The following is a 9,910-nucleotide window of genomic DNA, read 5'->3' on the forward strand; positions in this document are numbered from 1 at the left end:
ATGTTCAGGGAGACCTAGTAGCGAACCCAAAGTGGCTCTTTGTGCTTACGTCCTACCTTCTGTACAATAAAAAAACGGTGTCAACTCGTCACGAATGTCATAAACATATTTCATGTGAGTATGTATATATGTGAATATATGTATATATTTGTCAAGAAAGAATTCGAATTTTCGATATTTAGAACGTGAGCGTATACGCGATTTGCAACCTGTAACTCGCCCATACTTTCGTTTCTTATCAATCGGTACGGTCGATGCACCTGTAGGCTAATTATTTAATCAAATTCAAAATGCGTGATCACACACGCGCACCGGTTCACAATTGAAACGATATCACGTTGCTGTTGTTATTATGACACCCTTGAACCCATAACTTATGTCAGCAATCGGTAAATTCGTTTACGAAAACTTACAACAACAACAATATATCTCCGTATATACGTCCCAATGAAAAATGTCATTCAATCAATTTAAATACAAGTCAAAGTAAATTTTCTAATATATTCGCATACAACAAAAAAAAAAAAAAAGCGAAAAGCAACCTTCGTTGAAATTTTAAATAATAATTCTTCGTATGATTTATCATAAATTGCGCATTCAGATCCAGTAGACAGTAAGATATGAATCTAACCTTGTACTGCACATTACAAATTGTGTCGTGAAGTTATTTCATTTCCCCCTTTTCAAAATTAATGGTTATTTGGCGTTATATTTAACCTGACTTAATAATAATAGAAATAAATAAAAATAGCGCCCTTAGAAGAAGGAACGGCTTTGAAGCCATTTTTTCTTTAAAGGTATTTAATAAAATTTAATGATTTTTTTTGTTTCTACGTTTTTTTCAATAAATAGCTTTATGACAAGCTTTTTAAAAGGGCGGGAAATAATAAGAATTCAAATAAATTTACATCGTTTGACGCAAGATGGCCTGATCCGAAAGTTTTCTTGAAATTGTTGAATGTATAACGTAAGTTTGGTCATCCGGCAACATCGTCTTCATCTTGAAATGACCTTGAGCATTAAGTAGTTCTTTCATGCGAATATGTCAAGTTTTGTGCCAAATAAGCGTCCTTTGCGGGAAAGTTTACTTTTCCTTAATTTGGAGGATGATGCTGCTAAGTCTTTGTGAGTGATGAATAGTCAATACGTCACGATCTGCAAAGCTCAAACAAGCAGAAGAACCATTAACGTCTACCATAAAGCTAAATATACAGGCCGGTCACATTTGGGGCAGCCTGCAACACGACGTGTATTGTACTTTCTTCCAACCAAGTGAAACCGTAACTTTGGCCAGTGCCAAACATTAGCCCGTTTTACCGATAGCCTCAAAAGATAAAGATAATAAGATCATGCTGCCAGAAAGAAGGGAAAAACTAGTGAAGAAAACATAATCTACAGTTGTTTCACAATAATTATTATTATTATTATTTTAATTTTAGACTAATGAATTGAATTCTTAGACTAAAAAAAGAGACATTGAGCACTAGCAACACAGGCTATCGGCTCTGTTTCACAATAAATTCCTAACTTTTGATAGAAAACGACGGACACTTATATGGACTTTCATAAAGAAAAACTTTAAAGACTTTTTAAATTTCTGAACTAGTTTAGGCCAAGTTTCGAATGATTTTTAACACTATTTAGTGCTTCGTTTATTACTAAATTGAATAAATTTATTTGAGGTTAGGTGCGTTTGTCATACCATTAATCCATACCATTAACTGATAGAGTTTTCAAAAATTAAAAAAATTTTTATCGGAAGATACAACTCTATGTACAAAGCTAAATACGAGTAATTTGAAAATTCTCATTACATTTTGATCAAGTCTTGCTGATAAAAACTGTTCGTCTTATTTTAAAGTTGATAGCCAGCTTTATTCTAACCATAAGTTTTTTTGTTTTTTTGAAAGGACGCAAAGGCCAAAATCTTTCCACCAAAGACGATATATTGAAATTTTATAGAATGTGATTATATCCTGCACCACTTGTTGTAAAAGGTATATCAAGTTTGTGCCACCACAGCGACAACAAGAACTTTACATGGACCTTTTACTGCGCGGATCGATTCAGAAAACGATTCTAAGTTTGTCTGTTCGTCTGATATTCCCGTCATGTATTGTTGTGTTTAAACTACTGACGTGTTTTGGCCCAACGATGAAGCTATTGAAAATGTTTCGAATGGGATCACTTTCTCGACGACTGCTCACATAATGCCTTACTTTGATAAGACACTGTAAGAAAAATTATTGTAACTTTTAAGATTCCGCGACAAAAATCGATTAGTAATAGTATTTTGATGTGACAACTTTGGAAGAGATGGCGCAATTTTTGAGATTACTTGTCATATAAATATTACTACTGAATTAAATGTGACTTTTTATAAAGTGCAAAAGTCTAATTTTCAATACCGCTTGATGAAAATTCATTCATAATAATGATTTAACATAAAAATTGACATTACCGAATTTGGACGTGGGCGCAGATGTTGGATCCCAACCCAAATAAGGGGGCAAAAGGGTTTATTTTTCAATTGTTTATGAAGCAAATTTTTTCTTAGTAAATCACGGATAGCTCTATGTTTTGACTACACCACATATAGGCGCTTTATGAAAGCAAGCCTTTCGTCTAATTTGTGGTTTGTCATGGCATTTGAGTATCCTCACGTACGAGAGCCTTCACGAAAATCATGCATGCCCATAAAAATAATATAATATAATTTTAGGTGTAAGGTATCCACTGGTGGCCTTGATCGACTATGCAAATTAATGAATATTTCCATGAAAGAATTTCAAAATTTAAGAGGAGCCATTAATGCGTAAGAAGATTCAATTCAATATGCAAAATAAAGAGCGCACATTACTTGAAAATTCTCGTTATATTTTGATCAAATCATTTTAGTCATGCATTGTTAAATACTTGCTCAGAATCGAACGTCTAAAGATGAAAAACTTATTTCACTCGTTATAAATGCATATTTCAGCTATTAATTAATTTTTAAAGCTTCTCATAATTTTATTGCATTTATGTAAAAATCCATTCTGTATATAAATTAATATTGAAAATTCGATCACAACCTAAGAATAATTGTTGACATTTTTGAAAACAGTTTAACCTTCTGTTACAGCCAAAGGTGACGTAATCTTTCCACTTGACTTCCATGTTAAGACATTGATCACAATATTGTTTATTGTTTTTTTTTTTTTTTTTTTGTTTTTCTTAAACACATTCATAAGCACATGTGCATCCCATATCTTAGAGTATTGCTTGCTCGGTGCATCATTATAGGCATAAATTCGCAGAAAGTCGTGGAATTTAAAGAAATCGACAAAAAAAAAAACCTAAATAAAGGAATAAAACCAGAGACGCAATTACGAAATCATTATTAATTGGAATTTTCTTTATTTACTTATGCAGCGTATTGAAAGAGAAGTAAATCAGTGTTATTTTAAAATTGCCAACCATCTGTTCGCTACACTTCTATTTTCCTTACTTTTTATTAAATATTTCATCAATAAATCATAGCGACTAGCCAACGATAGTAGAAATTGAAAGAAAAAAAAATAAAAAAAACCGAAAGTATCTAATAAAGATCTACTGTATCGATTTGTATGAGTCGCAGTCTGTCTAGAGCTGAAGAAAAAGTTTAAAACTGGTATTGGAAAGACAATCGCCGCCTACATAGCGGACTGCAGCTTAAAATTCGTAATAATGCTAAAGTATAAATTCAATTATTTGACAGCAAATAAAGCCATGCAATACATATACAATACATACAGGGTGTGCTTGATATTTAAGAAAATATTTTCTGCTTTTTTCAACCAATGGAAGTGAAGCAATAAATGAATAGACTAGAGTGAAGCCCCATTGTCGCCATAAACACAAAAGATTTCTATTTAAATATACACAATTTAAGATAGGATAAGGTTCGGCCGCAAATTGGAATTTGCGATATCGGTATAGACACTGTCCCGAATGCACATCCGCCATTAGAAATGCGCAGTGCGTTCAAACAAATCCTCAATGTCTTTGAGGGTCTACTACCACACAAGTTGCTCGCAAGTACCTCTGTAACGGCTCAATTAAGTGTAGCTTTACGTGAGCACATACGGCACACAGGATCAGAAACTTATCCAAAGACAACGTTCCTTAAGCAAACTGGGAAACTCTGACGTTGTTAATAAATTGTGGTTCTCTCTGACGAAGAAAATTTCGATTATGACAAAGAAGCACATCGGAGAAATGATAGATGGGCATGTTTACATCAAGCAGGGATTCACATGGATTATGTGCAGGAAATGCGCTACAAGTTAAATGAGTTCAAGAGTTCTAAGCATCGAGGGACATAGCATAAAAACTAATTCCATTCAGCAGGGACATAGGGTGTATGATATCGTCGAGTTTTTAGAGATAGTTGCGAAGCCCAGGATCGAGATAATGTACGTGGAGCAGATGATGGAATCAATGGTGATGAGTGATTACCTGCATAAAAATTTCTTTGAATATATCATTCCAGACCTAAAGGTACCTAACTCTTTGGATGTAAATTCCCTTCATTTGTTAATGCTATTCCCCCACCGAAGATCATGCTGTGCTATTAATAAGAAACATTTTGTTCGGACCTGAAATCTTTTCAAGGCCCGGTTTTAGCTCATTTTAGGAATTTTACTTTTCAATGAAAAACAAGAGTAAATAAGTTTTAAGTGTGTCGTCCAACACCGTACCCACCCTGTATGTATTTGCTACATGTCCACGTAACGTGTCTACTTGTAATGACTTATTTATTAGGATAAGAGCGTTCAATGAAGTGATTTGCATTTGTTCGAGTAACGTAAGCTCTTGTGACGAAATTAATAAGATTTACGTTTCGTCACTTTGATGAGGGTGTGAACACTGCAATGTAATAAAAACTGATAAACCTTACTTCTCTTGAGACGCCTATAGAGCTATCGATGAAAACACATGCATTGAAATTAGTCGTTACATTTCCGGCATTGCTTTTATTGTTTGACTATTAAAAATCAAAGCGAACTGAAACCTCCAGCATGCGGCGCCATTCATTAGCTTGTGATTGCAAAACAAACAATTTGCAAATAATTAGAAGAAAAACACATAGAGCGTAGACATTGAGTTGCCTTCACACCTCCCGTAACCCTTCTAGGCTTTATAGTCACTCATTTTACTTGGAATTTGTGTAACTCCAGTCATTATTCTTTTGTGGTGACTATAAAAGTTCATAAGATTTCAAGTTACAAAAATTTCTATTAATAGACTAAAGTGTCGGAGGGAAATGTCTTTTAACATTAGAACTAGTCTCCAGTAGAGTAGACATCAACCTCCGAGCTTAAAAGAAACGTTTAGAAAACATACAATGTTTCCAAAAACTTTAATGGCTTTTAATTTAAAAAACCTACATATGTTTTTTCTTTCTATCTGTACTCTCTTTAAATTAATGCCTACTTACCAACTACAAAAATTAATTAATTCCAAGTATTGCCCTCACTAGCCACTCATCTTCAAGATCAATTTTTCAAGTGCCGTCATAAACTTGAAAGGAAAATGCGTGATCTAGTGAGCATATCGATGTTGTTAGCGTGTTCGAGTTCGACACTGCTAAGATTTCCCGGACAGGTGTTTCAATATGAGACGAAGTGTCGTCCAAAGGTTAGCCATCCGCGTAAATAGCCAAGTAAATAAGAAAAGCGAATACTAAATCAATATGCTCGCGGGTTCAAATCACAGTGCGGTGATAGAAGTTGAGCCTATACCAACTCAAGCATTTCGAGTTTTTCCTCTTCAATAATAACCGATGCAATCGGATCAGCTATGTTTGGCAGCGTGGATTTAAAGCAAGCGGCAAGATAGTACATTCCAATAAAGGGAGTTGTGAAGGACATTCGGGCTTTCCAACGATTGTAAGGATGCTTTTGATCTGCGACAGGATTCTTTGTGTTCCCGATATTATGCCATGTGTATGTGTCAGCACCCAATAATAGCTCTTCTACGAACTAATCAAGTAAAAGAGAAGAAAAGCCTCCAGCGTCTATGGTGTCTTTAGCAGAATGCTTGCACAAAGTTTCTTGCGTTTATCCCAGCAGAATAACTGCTACCGCCGTATAGAAACTAGCGGCAGACGTTTAAACAACTACATGCAACTTTTTCAATGTACATACATATGCTGTCCCAAGTTAATAAATGAATTGGGAATAGTGGTGGTAACAGTGAACCACCCGAACTCTTTAGCACAGAGGAGGTAAGCAATGAGGCTTTTTGTTAAAACGGATCATAAATCTTTGAAATCGTCGCCGATGTACCTTTGTATCAGATATAGCTATCTCCAAGCCGTTAAATGCAAGTCCGAACATGCTTGGAAAAGGCACAATAAAGTCGTCCACTATCCTGAGCTTCTAAGACAATTAAATATAGATTAGACTTTGTGCACGTAATTAAGGTATTTACATATTAAAATTTGGAAGCTAATGACTCATTAATTGCTTCAGACGACATTGAATTTCTTGTTTAATTCAAATATTCAAAGATATTTTTAAATTTATTGAAAAAAAAGAAAGAAAACTGATTTGCTGAAAACATCTGTTAATTCAAAAAACTGGTTTAGATTAAAACTACGGCGAATCTATTCGACGATAGAAAAAAAAAACAACAGAAGCTGTTACTTTGTAAGGGTTCTCATAAAAGTCAGAAAAGTTGTACTCTATTTATATTTCTTATTAACTTGTGCTATATCGGAGGTATTACAAGAGTTGGAAACAAAACTTTGCGTGGAGTGGATGCAACGGATCGTAAACGCGGATACGAAGATATGGTTTTACCAGAAATTTGGTATTCCAGACAGTAAGTAATTGAGTTCTTTGTTTTACTGTCAACGACCATTGTAGTATTTTTGTTATTTATTACAGTGATTGGATGTGTTGATGGAACACATATATGCTTTTCAAAGCCAACGGAAAATGAAGCAAATTTCATCAATCAGAAAGGAGGACGCAGAGCCTAACCGGAATGATAGTAAATCATCTGAATATTTGTACATCAGCATCTTCATTTTATTTACATAAACATATATATTCCTTTCATGCGTAACAGTAATGCTTGGCTGACCGACAAGCGGTAAAAAGATGTTAAAGCGCCAAAAAACTACATCATTCTAATTTTTTTCTGATAACAATAGATACCCCGTAGAGCCGTGACTGAAGACACCATCTTGCATGTGTGTGTATGAAGGTTACTATTACGGTTTTTAGCATTTCGGCATTTGTTAGACATTTCTCTAGGTCGCTAGCGCATTCCACAGGACGACCGGTAGATTAGCTACATACTTGCAAGACCTTAATGCTTTACAAAATCGAATTAAATCTACAAGAATTATTCGATTGCGGCGCAGATCAGTGACTGAAGCCCGGGCTTTCTTGCGACGAGCTTAAGTTTCAGCCGCAATACAAAATGGCGGCTAATTATACTGCTTGCCAGTGGGAAATTTTTGCAATAATTTGGGAGAATTGAAAGTCCCCGACACGAAGTTCCAGATCGTGTATACCTTTCTGAAGAAAATCAGATTATCGATACCAGGTTTACATTAAGGGCCTTAACAACGACGAATCCCACATGAACTTCCGTAGTACAATGAAACAATCACCTTACAAACTATTGCTTTTGTAAAATCTGAGAAAGCTAAGTTTGAGCTAAGTCTGAGGTTTTATTGCAAACAAGGTTAAACGAACTGACTTATTAATAAAGAACTGCATTCGAGAATGATGGCGGTACATTATGGGCATATCCACTTTCTGTGCAATGAGCTAAGAATAACAAAAGTCTCCTAGAAGCCATGGCATCTATAAGGTCTAAGAAAGCCAAGCTTCGTACTGAGATTGGAATGCAAACAAAGGTTAAACAAACTGCCGTTTTCATGAAGAGCTTTACCCGAGAGTGATGGGAATAAGTTATTGATATTTCTACGTTGCATGCAATAAGCTAATCTCCCAGAAAGTATGGCATCTGTACAGTCCGAGAGAGTTAGTCTCGTAACGATGTATTTTAAAAGGCTTTTCTAGCAAGAACAAGAGCGAATCTTCCGTTCAATTTTAATTCGCGATCATTTCTGCAAATGCAACTCTGCCCGGCTACAGTTAAAATTCCGAAAAATCGCGAATTAATTTTAAAATTGCAAACAATTTTTAATACTTGAAGCTGAAGTCATTGATTGTATTTCGTTACGTATTAATGAAATTCGCCTTTGAAACTGGTTTCTAAAAAAAAAAAGAATTGAAACGAAATATTTTGTACGATGACTCTCTGCGAGGCTAATGACTTCGTTCAGCCTTAAATTGGTGAAATTATTTCAGGTTCTTTTTATTCGTTTTTTGTTTTTTAATGATCCTACTCCCTATAAATAATGATTGCTATCATAGTAGAAAAATTTTTGGATAAAAATCGTAGATAAAAATATAATTAAGAAAATTTCTTCATTTTTCATAAAATATACTTAAGCTAATTGTAATGGTTGGATGATAATAATGTGCAATGAGTTTCTTTCTTTTAAAAACAATTTAAAAAAGAAAGGAAAAAAAATATTTTCTTATAGAAAACCACTTTTTTACACTATCTTAACTATGGAACAAGACTTGAATATTTTTTTTTTTTTGTTTCTCTTTCTTCCTCGTTTTCTGCATAGCGTTGACTTAATTCGCATTCACGCAAAATAGTTTTTATTTATTTATTTATTATTTTACATTCATGACATTTTATTAAAAACCTCAAACAACACAATAACAAATGAATAAAAAAAAAAGCAGAAAAAGCAGTTACGTGAACAAAATAGAATATAGACGAGAGCGGTGTTCACATACCGCGCGCGTGTTCGTGCTTTTATGAAACGTACAATTACTATATATACACACACACAGCTGCCTTGTTAAGTAAAACAACTGACACTTGTTGAAGCAAAAATTTACTATGTGTACGCGATATTTAACTATTTTTACACTCTCCTCTCGGAGAGATGTACTAACATTGTCAGTTTGCAGACGACACTCACATAAACTCTTTAAACATCTTATATTCTTAATCATAGGAAGTGTAGCTTGTTTCATATAAATAACATCAATATGTCGCTATGTTCATCTGACAACCAAAAAGGGATTCATAAATACCCTAATAAAGGAAGGAAATCAGTTTTCTATTGAGATGGTTCAAGATCGATGGAATAACAACTTTCCGCAAGATAAGTGAGAAAGCTATGCCTAAATTGAACGCTGTCTCATGAACATCATCAAAAACTGGCACATGTTTAGATTATAAACCACAATCAGACAGTATTGGACTAGTAAGTAAGACAATTTCGAATCTTCGATATCTAAAGCTTAGTACATATAATCTTATGTTCTGTAAAAATCATTCCTTTCTATAACTCATTGGAAACTAATCAATGATAGAAATTATTTTCGTAACAATCTTCCTGTCAGTATCCGTTATAAAGCGGAAGTTATTCGTGGAAACACTATTCACTTATTCGATTTTTTGTGTGAAAGCCTTAAGCTATTGTGTGTGTTCATATAGGCTGATCGAATCCCTTTTCAAACTTCATCTAGAGAAATCAAATAACACAGTTCGCCGCGAACAAAATTATCGGCCTTCAACTCAGTTTGGTTTATAAAGGAGATAAATGCATTAACTATAACAGGGATAAATACGAAGATCGGGTATATGATTTTAGGTTCTATTTTCAGCCTAGGGAACCTACTATAGCGACTGAATGCTGGACTTTACGGATAATGAAGCCACCGGTAAGCAACTGATTTATCAAGAAGCCATATATACACTGCAACCTAGCTACCACTTCTCACAGTTGGAAATCACGCCTGAAGAATCGAATGTCTCGGTTTAGGCGCAATATTTGAAC

The sequence above is a fragment of the Glossina fuscipes genome, unplaced genomic scaffold, assembly GCF_014805625.2.
Source record: "Glossina fuscipes isolate IAEA_lab_2018 unplaced genomic scaffold, Yale_Gfus_2 27, whole genome shotgun sequence".
NCBI lineage: Eukaryota > Metazoa > Arthropoda > Insecta > Diptera > Glossinidae > Glossina > Glossina fuscipes.